At 36.3% G+C, this 16,835-nt stretch overlaps 1 long non-coding RNA gene across 17 annotated transcripts; it reads left to right on the forward strand.

The window, feature by feature from the left end:
- Nucleotides 1-206: 206 nt before the first annotated feature.
- On the forward strand, nt 207-11,683 carry LOC145096831 (uncharacterized). Of its 17 annotated transcripts, XR_013704115.1 has the most exons (12): nt 208-820; nt 1,014-1,428; nt 1,534-1,601; nt 1,983-2,038; nt 2,149-2,222; nt 6,315-6,374; nt 6,452-9,368; nt 9,506-9,705; nt 10,306-10,325; nt 10,462-10,533; nt 10,726-10,782; nt 11,402-11,683. It is a non-coding gene; the product is annotated as an uncharacterized LOC145096831 (long non-coding RNA). The 17 variants fall into 17 exon arrangements; XR_013704118.1 differs by having other exon boundaries at nt 207-820; nt 9,506-10,341; XR_013704117.1 differs by having other exon boundaries at nt 207-820; nt 10,306-10,341; nt 10,462-10,782.
- The last annotated feature ends 5,152 nt before the right edge of the window (nt 11,684-16,835 follow it).

The following is a 16,835-nucleotide window of genomic DNA, read 5'->3' on the forward strand; positions in this document are numbered from 1 at the left end:
TCTCCTAGCTTTGCTAAAGTGAATTTGATGGTTTTTTTTTTTTTTTTGGCAAAAATCATCTTTGGCAAAATAGGTCCCTAAGCTTATAAATCATCCTTTGCAAAATAGGTCCTAAGGTTATGTATGTTTGCCAAATGTCATCTATTTATTTCCTTCTTTTTCAAGGGTCCTTCTAGACTATTGTTAAAACTAAAGTTGGGTGTTGACTGAGGGTACGTAGCTTTTTCCTGCTTTATCCAATTTGTTTACTCATGCCTACCCTTTCCCGTTTTTTTGCCACGTGCTTCTTTCCTTGCTTTGCCTTCTTCCCGATCCTTCCACCAACACCTACCCTTTCCTATTCCAGATCGACTCTCCTCCGGTTCCCCCTCCACCAAAGTTCTGCCTTGCTGTAAATCCTCACCGATTTCTCTCCCTATTCAATTTTTTCTTCTTTGTTTGATCTACAACCCATTCAATTCCTCGATTTTTTGTCTTCCCTGCGTATTTGGTTTCTCGGTTTTGTTTTCCCCCCGATCCATTTGTCGATGAGGTGTGTAATTCCTCGATTTCCCGTTGTCGGCGTCAAACAGAGGGGAAAAAAACTTTATTGTACTTGATGCATAGTTCCGATTTCTCTTATAATTCCTTCATCAACGGTTACAGAGGTGTGTATAGATGGTGATTGAAAGGTACCTTCTACTCCATCTTTTGTGTTCTCATTGCGTATAAGTTTTTTCTAGGTCTTCACTTATCTACTTCAAGGTTTGTCTGTTCTACCACCTCCGCCACTCCTGTGAGTTCCTCGACCAATCTAGCATCTTCCTCCGCCAACAACTAGGTAATTTGTTTATCTCTTTCATTTTTCTTTGAAAATTATGGAATATCGGATTTCATTGTTTCCTTTTTCTTTGTTAGACATGTTATCGTAATACCTGAAATTTTTGTGTTTCTGAAATCGGTGGGGTGTGTGATGGATTAAAGTTCACGATTGAAGCCTTCCCTCTGCTTTGTATCTATTTTTTTTGTTCCAGAGACAATATACGACATCGATTGAGGGGAAAAGACATTAAAGATGATAAAGGCATCAACTAGGTTTCGATATCTATACAACCATCAATTTGAGATTTACAGGTAAGTAGCTTTGATTTGGGATCTGAAACGGTCTTATCAGACTCATCAATGGGTACATAATCATCAACGACATGTGTATTAACCTACATCCCAACGTCATGTACCGGAGTAAAGAAGGGTCGTGTATTTACTGCTTCAGGAATTCATTAATAGTCCTATCCATAATACTTTTTCTCTTTATATTTCTCTTTTTAGCTCCATGCTCTTTGAGAAATCGGATTTCCATGTCAGTAATTTCATATTTTATATGCGTTTTTTAGGTGGTGAGTTGGTACTCCATGGTCGTTGCTTGAAAACACTACTCGTGTAGACATGGTAACAAAATTGGAAGTTGTTTTCTTTCTTAATCTCATCTATAGGTTAATTACTAAACGAGTAACATCTAATTCATCATAATAGATTATTCTCATCAATATGCAGGAAATGGAGTTTGCTTACACTCATGTGGATGTCTAACTTCTTATTGTTTTATTTGGAATAGTTGAGAGGTAATGGAATATAGTGAAATAAATCTTTGGCATATTTTGCTGAAGTTGCAATTGATATGAACACTTTAAGGTAATGTTTTGGTCAATACTCCCCTGGACCATAATGTTTGTGTTAAAGATTGCATTATGTTGCTGCTATTCACTTTAAATAAAGAAATCCATGATTTTGGTTTGACATTTTCCATTACATTATCATATGTCATAAGTAGCTGTAATAACATATGCATTTTTTGGGTGGCTCTGGACTTGCTAATTCCACTCTCCCATTGCTTTTTTTTTTTTTTTTTTTTTTTTTTTTTCTTACATTCTTTCTTTTGCTTTCATTGAATAAAAAATCTATTTTTTTGCTTTAAGATGCTAACAAGATTATATATTTGGTAGATGAAGCAAAGGAAAAGGAGGGACTAAGTATGGGGAAAAAGTTGAAACATAAAAAGGTATACTTATGAATCCATACAATTATTTTAGAACTTTTTATAAAAATATCTTTTACTATGTTTTATATAAAGCAACATTCTAATTATGATGGCTTTTTATGATTGTTTAGTCAAATCACAGGAAGCCATCAACATGTTAAGGAAGAAAGGGCATTACGTTAACCAGGTTCATGCAATTTTTAAGGTAAGGGCATTTTAGTCCTTTATATATATATATATATATATATATATATATATATATATATATATATTTTAAATTTAATTGATTTCACTTTAGAAAAAACTATTATAAACTATAAAAAAAATATTTAAAAAAATTGATTTTGATATATATGATATTTTAAATGATTAGAAAGGGATTTCACTAATCAAGTCTATAATTAAATCCAGAATTACGAGTTTGGCTACTTAACTTATTCACAAGCCACTTATCAAGAATGGACCTTTCATCAATTATAATCACTGATTGAATCTTCAAATCACAAAGAACGACAATAAAAATTACCAGATGATTCACAGTTGGAACAATTAATTGCAAGAAGGAAAAAAAACGCTGACAGGTTAATGATTGTGTAAAGAGTCAACCATACTAAGTAGTCTGATGAATTGCCCGAGGCAGGTAACAAGAAAAAGAAGTTGTTGAGACTTGAAACTGCTTGGGGTCGAACAAGTTTCTTGAAAAAATTGAAGAATTCTTCATATGATGTCCAACTGGTATTACCTAGGAATTACTTTAGGTTCACACCTTTACTACCAATTTTAACAATCAACACCGTGGAAGCTAGATGTGTTGAGGAACCCGTTCACATAATGACAAAAAATGACCCTTGAGACAGATTTGAACACACATACAGAAACAAACAGGGGTAATAAAAGGGTTGAAATAGACAAAATAGATATGAGTTTACTGTTAACACTCCATCTCAATTGACATATGAAGGATTTGAGAAGAGATTCCAAGATGAGATCATGATTGTTATAAAACAAGGGATGCTAATGCTAGGCACCGCTACGTCTTTACTGATCTATTTGTTTATATGTGTATATATGTAAACCAATAAAAAAAGTTACCCGTGGTTCATCACGGGTTACCTTCCAGCCCCTGCAACGCGGGGGATCATTTCTAGTTTCTATTAAAATCATATAATTTAGTGGACGCTACCTGCAACTGTTGTAAATAAAAGAAAGGGAAAATTTAAAAAAAATCCAAGACATTTTCATGAAATCCTTAAATAAACCAATATATATATATATATATATATATATATATATATATATATATATATATATATATATATATTTTAAAATGACTAGTTTAAGGTTTTGAGTTTGGTAAACCCTAGATAGCAAAAAATGGTAGGTAATCAATTCTCAACGGTTTGATGATTACAATTCATTATGTGGCATCCCAATTTTCAAGGCCAAAATTTTTGTTTTTAATTAAATAACTTATAAAACATTTTACTGAAAAACATCATCGATTCATATCAAATCATAAAACGATAGTCACGAGTCTCAAAATCATGTCATAAATTAATAATAATGTAAGAGTACAATCCCAACAATCTCATAATGCGGAAATCATGTGTGTGTGATGCGCTGCTACCGTACCGGCACCTTCCCCTTCGAAGAAGAGGTACCTGAAAACAAAACTGAAATCTATAAGCGCAAAGCTTAGTTAGTTCCCCCATCATACCCCGTACCATAAATCAAACAAGCTACCAGGGAATTTTGGGGTGCCCGACGTACCCTGTTTTGCAATTCTGGGGTGCCGACATACCATGTCTAGCAATTCTGGGGTGCCGACCTATCATGTCTGGCAATTCTGGGGCACTGACCTACCCTTTGGTTTATCTCAACCGGCTACAGGGACTATTTCACACCCTACCACTACTACATAATAACATAGCATAAACATACTGTCAGACATATCTGGGATGCCCGACCTACCCTACGGTCCTTACGACTGTAGCACGTAGACTATTCCCACTACTATCTATTATCACGTAACATCATATCATGCTAGCACATAATCATAACAAAGAACAAGATACCAGATAATTATTACAAAGACAATTATCTCTACTGTAACTCTTACTAGTAGGCCGACCTTAGTGCCTTAGACCTACTTCTACTGGAAGGTAACTCACCTCAGTGTCGCAAAGTGTCTGAACTGTCCTCGCTGCTAGGATCTACTCCTCTCGATGCCTACACATAACAATCTTCCTTAATTACCATTTCATGGTCAACTCATGTCAAAGTCAATGTCAAGGTCAATACCTTGGTCAGAGTCAACTCTGGGTCAAAGTCAACATCTGGTTGACTCAGCGCGCCGAGTTGGCCCACCAACTCGCCGAGTTCCATAATCCTTAGAACACTAAGAGCTTCGACCCTACTCACCAAGTCTTTAAAGAACTCACCGGGTTCGTCCTTGAACTCGTCGAGTCCGTTTACATGCAAAAAGGAACGTCTAACCCTGGACTCGTCGAGTTCCTTATGAACTCATCGAGTTCATTTTCATGCAATTGGGACATAGTCTTGAACTTGTCGAGTTCTGTTCTTGAACTCGACGAGTTCCTTGATCTCCAGGTCCATACATCGATCTTGTTGAGTCCTCTTCTAGACTCAACCCGTTCGATCAAAAACAGAAAAGGTTGGGTAACCATACTCCGACTCGCTGATTCCCATGGATGACTCGCCGAGTCTCCAAAGTCCATGTCTATACAGTTGATTTCATTTGATCCCAATACATCTAGAGCATAGATATGACCTCCTAGGGTCCATATCACATGTGAAGTTACAAACTTGACGTTCATGCATGGGGGAATTTGGCTCAAAAGGCCCTAAAATGAGGTTATCTAATTCATGAGACTCCCATGGCCATAAAGTTGGCACCTTTATGCCATGGGAATCCTCAATGGTTCCAGATATGAAGTTCTACTCCTATAGAGCCACAAAACCCCGAAGTTGGCTCTACTAAAGCTTAGAAAAGGTAGAAATGACCCTAATTAGAGATATAAGAGATAGATGGTCAAGGTTGAAGCTTTTTACCTTGAATGAGCTGGAAATGAAGCAAAACCTCTAGATCTACTTGCTTCTTCTGGAACCCCCAAGCTTCCACTTCTTTCTTCAAGCTTCAAACAACCAAAAACACACAAAAATGGCTCAAGGACACCCCAAATGCTTTAGGGTTTTAAGTTAGGGATTTTCTGGACTTGGAGAGACGATCGAGGCTGAGTTGAGACAAGATAAGGCGTTTAATGTCACACCCCAAAACCATGAACGGCGGAAACGTTCTGGGGCGGAGGACGTCATGTACAGTATCACAACAATGAAAAGTAGTAAACAAGCAACAACATCATCCATTGCATTAATAATATAATTTTAATACAAGTATGTTCTGTCAAATTATAATAGACACTAAAGTATAAAACAAAATGAAAGATGAGTCTTGAACGAGCTCCATTTTCTCTAAACCTTGCATCTGTACCTGTCTACTGTTGACCTGAGGATACAAGTTATTTTGAAAGAAAATATCAGCTTTAAAGCTGGTGAGATCATAAGTATTTTAGTGTCTTAATTTGTATGTAAGTATTTGTACGTATATGAAATGTAAGTATTTGTATGTATATGAACTGTAAGTATCAAAACGTTTTGAACATCCTAAAAAGCCCTATGCTTCCTACTGATAGTAGCCTTCTACCAAGGCATCTAGTATCTGTGTGTGTCTCCTGTAAGAGTGTGTATTTTCCCAAATCTGACTATCATCAACCAAAAATATAGCTTCTACATTACCGTGCATCGTGTGAATGTTCACGAAGTGAATGTAATGGGAAAATGAAATAGTACTATGGTGTAGTATCGAACTACAACCGTACTAACTACCTTTAACCTATTGTATTCTCATAAGTACTGTAGTATTTGTAACAAGTGACTACTTTTGTACTAATATTGCCTTATTTGAGGGATAAAGCATAATGTGATGGCTAGATCCCAGGCTAGACGCTCCCCTATCAAAGGGATTTTGGGACCCATACATGACCCCTGCATATTTGCAAGTCGTGAACATCCACATTACTATGATCATGTATACCCAATATAACTATCACAATGCGTTGTGATTCATTGGTATAGTTAGATCCTGAAATCGTTCCATGCTATAGCACCTAGTGATGTCTGTCCTGTTATCGTATATGTAAACGCACTCATGTAAACGTATTTATGTAAATGTACTCATGTAAGCGTAATCATCTAAATGTAACCGTTGTGAACGTAGGAACTGTTGGCAATAACCGTTGGTAGACTTCTTGTTTCCGGTGTAGATGTTATCAACTCGGTAAGGCGAAGAACAACCAAAAATTCCCGATAAAATGAAAGATTTCGATTGATTAATTAAATCGGATTGATGGACAGATACTGGAAAGGGATATCTGCGTAAAGCATTATCGGCGACGGGCAATAGCGGCGACGCTAGGGCAATAACGGCGACACTAGGGCAATAGCGGCGACAAGTGGAGGGAAAAGTCAGCGAGTCTTTTCGCTTTCCTCTACAGCCGTTGGATTGAAAAGAGATCGGACGGTTGGGGTTAAAATGACACGGATCGCTGTAACAAAGAATTAGCGGCGACGCCTTTAGCGGCGACACCTAGCAATAGCGGCGACATGTAACGCGTCAATTACATGTCGCCGCTATTGTTTGGTGTCGCCGCTAAAGGCGTCGCCGGTAATGCCAAGGTTTCTTGTAGTGAAATAATGGTGTTATATAAGTCTTCAACACTAATTTCATACGCAAATTAGAACCTACTTCCCAGATAAATATCCATGTCATTTTCTACACATTTTTTTTTTTAAATAAAGGTCTCATAAAAACAACAATATCGATACAAACAATCTTAAATTTACAACTATTTTACTGTTGTTTTAGCATTTAACCAATAAAGAGTCCATAACTTAATTTGTAAATGAATTCTTAAACATTAAGGTCATTAAGATCCTATCTTACAAACCATCTTGCGAGATCATATATGCATCCGGTTGAGAGGTTTTTTGCATGGCCCCACCATTATCTACTTTCATACCCGACAGTAGCAGCAAGCTCGACCCTTAATGACACCAACCTTTTTGCAGCTACCCACATACATTAATCTTCATGCAATTCTTTTTCACTTGAAATTCAAAAATATATACAGCCAAGCAAGGTAGATGTACACATGAAAACTACTTTGCATCTTGTTCCTAATTATCCATCAAGATTCTAGGCACCTGCATGAGAGAAATAATAGCACGTTTAAAAAAACTTTGAACACTGATTGGTTTTTGGGAATAAACAAATACATATGTTGCCAATTGTAGTCATCAAACTTGATCTTCTTGGATGTAGGTACATCACTCCCTGCCTATTTTTCAAATTCAGCAACTAACAAATTCAAACATAATGCATACCTATAATCACAAAATCATAAGGACTAATCATATTCTTACAACTTCTAATTAGTACTCAAAATCAATATTAGCAGCCTCAATCTTCTTGTGCCGTTTTTAGACCAATTTAAATATCCCATCTACCAAATCTTTATGCTCTTCATATGTCATTTTCTGAATCATTTTACTCAACAACAATTGAGGTAGGTAACTTAGTTTGAGTCATGACCGGATGAATATCCAGTCAAGCCTTGAAGAATAACGGCCAAAATATTTAATGCGGTGATTAAACATTAAATGAAATGAAGTCAATCGACAAAGAGAATGCTTGGAAAGTGAAATGAAGTAAATGAACAAAGAGAATGTTTGGAAAGAACGACGGATGTAATTCTTGATATGAAAAACGTTAATGATTACATGCATGGGTTGACATTCCTATTCATAGCAAATAGGAGCATGCAAATTAAACTCATTTCATATCATTTTATATATTATTAATTAGAGAATAAATTAAACTTATGTTTGGTTCATGGATTGCAAAGGAATTCGAAAGAATTAAAGTAAAAGATTAGGTGGTTGACGTATTTAGCTGACAAATGGATGAAAGTTAATTTGGTTAAAATACATCTAAATCCACAATTGAAAGATTCTATCATTTTTTTGACACAAGTTCAATAAATCATGTAAATTCCATTACTAAAGTATGTTCCCTTCTCAATTAAATGTTGATGTTACATGCCTTTATACCCGCCTGGACCTCTAAACCTTCCTCATGAGTCCATGGAGGATTGCATTATTGGTAGCTACAAAATCCCTAAAGGCACACGTTTATTGACTAATCTTTGGAAAATTCAACATGAGCTAGATCCTAAAGAATTTCAGCCAGAAAGATTCTTGACAACTCACAAACATGTTGATGTCAGGGGAAACAATTATGAATTGCTTCCTTTCGGTAGTGGTAGAAGAGTATGCCCTGCTATTCCGTTTGCTCTTCGGTCTTTGTATATAACTTTAGCTACTTTAATACAACAATTTGTGCTTAAAAAGCCATCGAATGAACCCATTGATATGAGTGAAAGCGCCGGAGTGAGTATCAGCAAAGCAATCCCACTTGAGGTCCTTCTCGCCCCCGTTTATCCCTTGATATGTATCCTATTGCTGCATGATATGTCAGCTTCAAAGCAACTACAAGCTCCAATGCCGGGGACTATAAGCCCGCACCCTAGAATTGTGATTAATAATGAATTATGCATTAATGATTTTTGTATAAATAATCATGAGAAAAAAATAATTAAAGAAGTCGAGATGTAGACAATAGTTGGCAAAAAAAAAAAAAAAATTTAGACATAATTTTCTTTTCAAGAGAATCGTGTTCGAAATTGTGGAAAAAATGTGACAAGGGAATAATTGTCCACTTTTAGTTTTCATTTTTTTTCCTTCCAACTCGGGAACACAAAAAAAATAATTTTCATTTTCTTTCTCTCGAACTCGAACTCGGGAACAGAAAACTACACTTTACTTTCCTTTCCATTATTTTATTTTCTCTCGGCATTTCTCTTCTTTTCTTTCCTTTAAATGAAACTCAGGAACAGGGTGTAACCGCCGTTTCCCCTCACCATTGCCATTTCCCTGGTTTTCTGTAGATTTTTTTTGTCATTTATTACGCCACCAGGTTCCTCACTATCGCTGCCATCACCACCATAACCGTACGATTTATATCAGTTTATTTCCTGTCGTGAAAAGGGTTATAGCTTGGACGCGAAAGAAATAAAAAATTAGGACTCGACTGCCGATCGTCTATGCGCCTAGATAAACGAAACATCGTCGATGCATAGAAACATGCCCATATGCTGTCGATTGGAGAAGCCTTGAAACACTCCCATCAATTTCGAATGTTGTTTGATAAGAAGTAAGAAACGATTTATCTCTAAGTGTTTATCAGTCGATTTTTGATTTCTTAATACTATAATTTCAATAATTTTATGTTCCGAATCCTCTAATTCCCGACTTATGGTCTGATGGTTAAGTTCTTTTTTTCTCTTTGAGTGATGTAATATGATTCATGGTCGTCTATTGGACAAGGGACGCGAAATTCGTGAATGATACGATACGATCCGATTCTAAAGTTGTATGTGTTATCTGAGATGTGTTATCTGATTTTTGATTTATCACCTCTCATGGTGGTACTCTGACTTGACTGGAGTTGGAAGATTTGTGTGAGTAGAAGTTCGACTGTCATCCCTGAGGTACTTTTCTTTTTGAAACTGTAAACATGATGTATTTTCTTGGTTAGTTTTTTTTATATATTTCTAAAGTCTGCTATATGATATTACTAATGTACGGTATTCTTGAAGAAATATCTATATGGATTTTAGTTCAAAAATTAGGTTATTAATTCTATTTGAGATAAATATTTCTTTTTTAACATTAGGCTATGTTTCGTTTGAGACTGGGACGATTTGATTTTACTTTGTCTTTGACAAAGTGGATATCACATTTGACTTGGATATAAAATTCAAGATCATTTAATTTCAACTCAAGCTCAATGTATATTTGAGCTTTACAATTGCATCAGAATCTTCAAGAGTTATTATGATATATAAATTCAACTCAACTTCATTGTTTATTTGAGTTTTTCAATTGCATCAGAAATTTAGAATATGTTTTAGAAGTTTATCTTATGAATATGTCGAAAATATGTTCACAATTTAGTAATTTCATATTTCTATTACATTTTATGTTTTAGAAGGTTATCTTATGTAATGTATTTATCATATTTTAATTTATTTATGATATTTTTGTTTTTTTATCAACAAATGGATTGTATTTGGTGCATGGGTTGGAAGAACACACGAAGGTTGCAAAGGTAATTTTCATCATATGTATGTGATGCTTTTTGCATTTATATTCATTTATTTTGACTTGGAACTCATTTTGCATATATAAAATTATTTTCAAAATGGAAGATGACACTTAACTTCTCCACGGAATTATGTATTTAGGATCCCTTGGTACATTCAATTGTGGAAGGAAACAAGCTCTTTTGGGACTATTCATCCTCTAACCCCATATCAGTATGGAATTTTGTTATATTGATTAACATACATGTCATTGTTAAATATTCAGATACCTCTATCAGAATCTAATTGTCATCTAAACAGAAAGATTTTTATTGTTACCTTATTATCTAAAAATATATTAGTTTTTCTTAAAACTGAAAGTTGAATGTTACAGTATGATCTTGTTGGTTTTATTTCGGGTTGCAGAAAATAACATGCCAAATTGTGATTTGGAAAATTACGAAAAAGCCCTTCTATGTCCAGGTTTGTAACATAATTCAAATATCATACTTCATAGAGTTTTGTACCACCGCAATTTTTTGTTTTATTTTTAATTTGACCATTGCACCTCAAAGACAAATTCGGACGATATTACTCATTACAATAAGATGTAGATTGGGGGAGAAGCTGAAGTTGTAATAATCTGTTTTTATGTTTTGCCTAATACTAATTTTAGTTTTTCATTTTAGATTATCTACTCTCAAAACAATTTGAATTTGAGTAGAATAAGTCATTATGAAAAAAAAACTTGTTGAAATAAATGTAATCTTATTTATAGATTACTATATTCTACCAATAACAAAATAACAAAGACACACTTACATTTTATCACCAATAATAGCAATCTGTAGCACGGAACTTCTAAAATATGTGCAAGTTACATTTTTATATTATTAGTAGTAAAAATAAAAGTACATTCCTATTGTATTTAAAAGAAATATAAGTACATTGCTATTGTATATTTAACCCGTATTAGCTACAATTTTCACATGATAGATCGGGAATTTAACATTGAAGTTGGAAGTTTAGAAGGAAAGTCTAGACTGGAAGAAAATGACGCCCTTATGAACTCATTTTTTTTGTTTCAATGTTGTTGTTATAGGTACCAAAAATTATATCACATCAAGAACATCAACATCAAAACTCAAAGAAAAGGAAATCAACTTACATATCATCTGATGCCCTTCTCAAGAAGTCAAGGAACAATACAAATAAAATGAATGTCTGGTTATGTTTAGGTTTTGGTTTATGATGTGTTTGATTTTTTTACCATTATTTAAATTCTTGAAATTAGGACAATTTCTTTTTTGGTATTTTATTTAGGAATTTAATGTATGGATTTGGATTTCAATTATTACTAATATCAAATTATGAATTTTGCTTTTGTTTCATATTGTTGGGCTTGGTTACTTTAATTTAAATTATTTTGATGTGTCTACAATATAGAAAAAGTAATAATAAATGGTAAATTAAAGTGGCTTTAATATAAATTTGGCCATGTTTTATAGGTTTTCAATGTCTCTAAAATTATAAAATAGTTACTTTACATCATTTTTTAATGTGTGGCTAAATGGTTAACAATAGCCATAATATACAAGAATTATGAGTCTATAGTTGTTTTAAAATGATGTTTATTCTAAAGTTTTTATGACTATGTTAAACAATAACAACATAAAAAACAATTTATGTGGCAAATAAATACTATAATTGATTGTTGTTGAGACTAAATACTAGCAAATCGTTACTTACCTCATTAATTATGTGTTCGCTAATTTAGCGAACGTGGATATGTTCACCGTAATTATATGTGTCTAAAATATATCCAATAGTCTTAATACGATACCGAATAGTCCTTAATTCTAACAAAATGTGTCTTTATAATACTTATGATTGTATTTCACTTAATTGTGTGTCTCTATACGATACGCTGTATTCACAAAAATTGATTGTTTTTTTGTGACTAATTATTAGCAATTCGTCACTTATGGAATTAATTACATGTGGCCATTTCGTAAACATGGTCATGCTCACTATAATTACATGTTTACAAAAGATACACAATAGTCTTAATAAAATTTAAATTGTGTGAGAATATAAAAGAAAACAACTACACTAAAACATATTGAATGTCGCAAGTTGGTGATATACAATCACCACAGTTACTAAATAAATGTGTATACTGACGGTTTAACGCTACAATATTGGATATTTAAGGAACAAAATTCTGTACACATTGGTCATACTTTTATAATACGGCCACATGTTTTCATATCATACGTATACTACATTTTAAAGTGACCATAAGACCCATACAATTGCGTCACCTTCCGTCACACTTTCAGTGAAAAAATAAAATGTCACTATACGCATATGGTCACACTTTTTTGGTGTGACATATATATATATATATATATATATATATATATATGTGTGTGTGTGTGTGTGTGTGTATGTGTGTAGAATATCAAAGGTCATGTGTAATGCTAATCCATACACATTAGCCCATGATCCATCCACTTGATTTGGATAAATACTTCATGGATTAACCCATAAGCCCATCACAAATCAAACCATGGATCATTAGACCAACTTATATGTATCAATTTAATTAGTCTCTTTTGATCACTAAATTAATTCTTAATTAGTTGTTGATCAACACTAATTAAATAATACGATTCTTAAATTAATATATTATACTTATAATATATTAATAAATCATAAATAACCACTTAGTTAAATATCTATCTATCAAATTGTTCTGGTGAAGGAAACCCGAAATGGACCATGCTACTATTGGGTCAAGTACATACCAATCATAGTTATGGGTTAAAACACCTAATCCAACAGTCACCCACTTGGATAAGTCTAATAACTATAATTGGCAATGAAACTTTAAATCTGATTAGTAATCGTAGCTCTCAAAAAGCAACCGTCGAACTCTGACGCGTACATTAGATAAGTGATCATATAATCCTCTATTTTATAAGATATCATGCAGACAAATACATGGAACATAGTCATACTTATTATCCTACAGTTTGTTTCCCGATTTCCGATTTGTCTGACTGTAGCACCTGGGTCTTGGTACGTATTTCTTTCTAAGTATTTTGCATTTTTGGCCTTGGACTCGGTGAGTTGAAGGACCAACTCACCGTGTAGAAGTGGGACGAGACGCGGGATTTAAGTGATGGACTCGACGAGTCGGGCCCTAGACTCGACAAGTAAACCCTGTCTGGACAAAAACCCTAATCCGAGGGTTTGCACCCTATTTAAATAATGTTATCTCGGCCACAACGTCCCTTATGCTCCCATAACACCTCTCATTGAAACCCTAGCCGTTAGTGAATCAATCTAAGCCTTGTTGGTGGATTTTGGTGCTTGTGGTCTAAAGAAGGAAGGAGAAAATCTTGAGGAAGAAAGTAAAGACCAAGGGAACCTGAGTTTGTGCACCTTCTACAGTTCATTGAAGGTAAAAAGCTGTAACCTTACTCTTTCATTTGTTAGATCCCTTTTTAGGGGGATTTAGGGCTTTTATAAGCCATTTTTGATGGCCAACCATGATTGAAAACATGGTTGGGGGTTAGAGCTTCTGAATCATGTCAGATAAGGAGTCATAAGGCAGTTGAGGACTGCTTTTGCACCCATGAAAGGTCCCATAAATCATAAGAGCTTGTTTTATGTCTTTTTGAGCTCAAAGTCCCATGCAAGAACGTAAAGTTTGTAACTTTACGTGCTAGATCGATTGTAGAAGGTTGGATCTATCTTTTGATCAAAGGTTGTATATCAGAAATCAAGGATTTAGAGTGTGGACATGACCGACTCGGCGATTCCGTTCCTGGGACTCGACGAGTCCAAGGTTTTGAGTTCCATATATGTTGAAGGTCAAAAGAACTCAGTTGAGTGTTAGAAGGGTAGTAACCGGACATAAAGAGTGACCCAATGCATTGGACGTAATTTTAGACCTGGAGTTCATGGGGCCCGACGAGTACTAGAACAGACTCGGCGAGTCCAAGGCAATCTTCTTAAGATTGAAGATGAACTCGACGAGTTGTTCATGCAAATCGGCGAGTCGAGGACATGACTTGTTCATCAAATGAAGGTGGACTCGACGAGTGTTCATACAACTCGGCTAGTCGGATGAGCTTCATGTGATGTTCATGCAAGAGAGGAACTCGTCGAGTCAATGCTAAACTCGACGAGTCGAGATGTGGATAAGTACGAGTAAAGGGTTAGGGAATCGACGAGTTGACGGCTCAACTCGGCGAGTCGGGTTAACTTGAAGCTGACTTTGACTGGACTTGGACTAACCCTGTTTAGGGTTGCATGTGCTGTGTGTGGACTTGAAGGCTGTCGTGTAGGAGTCGAGGAGTCGACTTGTGCGCCAAGGATAATTCAAACACTGCACGACATTGAATTGAGTTACCTTCCAGTAGGGGTGGATCTAAGACCACAATGTCGGCCCACCAAAAAGTGGTATTTAGAAGATGATTGTCTTTATGATAATTATCTTGGTCTGGTTATGTGTTTTGGTTGTGAGATTTTACTATATGACATGTTATGTGTGTAGTAGGGATTAGCTTCCCTGACAGTGGTTCTTAGGACCTAGGGTAGGTTAGTACCCGGATATGCCTGACTATATGCTTATATCTGTTGTTGCATGCTAGTGGTAGGGGGTGAAATAGTCCCGAGTTATCGGTTGAAAGATACCGATGGCAGTTACCGGTTGAAAGATAATGATGATGGTTACCGGTTGAAAGATACCGATGAGTTTACCGGTTGAAAGATACCGACGATATTGTATTGTATGTGGTATGATGGGGGAACTCACTAAGCTTTGTGCATACAGTTTTGGTTTTGGTTTCAGGTACCTCTTCGTCGAAGGGGAAGGAGTCGGCAGTGTAGCAGCGCATCACATACACACATGGTTTCCACATTGAGTTTCTGGGATTGTACTCTGATTTTCATTACTTTTGTGTCATGGTTTGAGACACAACATTATGATTTTGTAAGATGTTGTTCTATCGACAGTGTTTTGGTAAAATATTTATTAAACATATTAATTCAAAAATGAAATTTTCGGGTTTGAATTTTGGGACATTACAAGTTGTTATCAGAGCCCTGGTTTGAGGGATTCGGACACACCCTCGGGGGTGTCTGGACTCAAACCGAGGGACTAAAAGATTTTACAAGGAAAATGGTTTTCTAAAAATCTAAATTGAGAAATTTCAAGAAAGATGAAGTGTGTGATGCGTGCGACCGACCGGGCTCAAGTAAGTTTTCCCCAAGATACCCATACTTGCTACGTTATGTTATATGGTTTTGATTCAGAGAACTGCATGATAGAATAGGACTAAGGATCTAGGAGGATGCCTTGTGTGCCTGATATATGATTATGAAAATTGCATGATAGTTAGGGCTAAGGGTCTAGGAAGGATGCCTTATATGCCTGTTGTATGAGCTGTATGCTAGGACTGATTAGTAAGCAGTAGAATGGCCTGTATAGGTTATGCCTGGTTTGGTTACTCAATGCACGAATGCTGCTTGCTTTGTGCTATGGGGGTTTTGGCCAACTTCAACCAACTATGGAACGAATATGTAACAATATCCGCAAACTAGTTATGGAGGAGGTGGTGGGGACTCCTAGTGCAGCTGATGGCGGTGAGTAGGTCGGAGAGTGCCCTAGGGAAGCCTAGGATGAAGTCAGTAGAAAGGGTATTGGAAAAAGGGACTTGGCGAAGTCAAAGCAATCCTTGAGGAAAGTACGGGTAGATGTGGAAGGTAGTATGGGCCCGTACTACTGAAAGCAGAGGATCCGTACTCGAGTCAAGGAGGGCCTAGATGGAACCAGGAAACTTGGAAAGTGTATGTGACCCTGACAACAGTATGTTTATTTTCAGAATAGTGGTCACGCAACATGGACCGGGAGGTTCAGGATCCAGGTCAGGATCGGGATCGGGTGCAGGATCCGAGAATGTGGATGATAGATTACGCGAGTTCATCGCGTCCGAGATCATGAGAGGTATCCTTGATGTGACACCGGTTATCTTCGGGTCGATCAAGGAGGGGATCATTGAGCTGATGGAGGATCGCCTCCGACCCTTCAGGAGTGATCTGGTGTCTGGCTAGACGAGCACGTGCACACTGTCCTTTAAGGACTTCAGAGGGAGTGGTGCGCCAAATTTCCATGGGGTAAAGGACCCCATTGCCGGTAGGAGATGGATCGCAGACATCGAGTCTGCACAACTGAGTAGCTTCTGTCCGGAAGGGTCGAAGGTCCGTTTCGCTACAGGATGTTTGAGGGACCGAGCCAGATATTAGTGGGAGTTGGTTGGTGACACGTTGGGAGCCCCAGCCATTGAGGCTATGACGTGGTCAAATTTTGTTGCCCGATTCAGGGTCGAGTTCGCACCAGCTGTGGAGCTTCAGTAGCTGGCCAGGGAGTTCTTGGATATGAGACAGACTACGAAGACTGTGGCAGAGATCACTGCCAAGTTCCGGGAGAGGGCTTTGTTGGTGCCCCAGTATGCGGGTTATGA

The sequence above is a fragment of the Lactuca serriola genome, chromosome 4 (genome assembly GCF_051521515.1).
Source record: "Lactuca serriola cultivar US96UC23 chromosome 4, Lser_US96UC23_V15, whole genome shotgun sequence".
Classification (NCBI taxonomy): domain Eukaryota; kingdom Viridiplantae; phylum Streptophyta; class Magnoliopsida; order Asterales; family Asteraceae; genus Lactuca; species Lactuca serriola.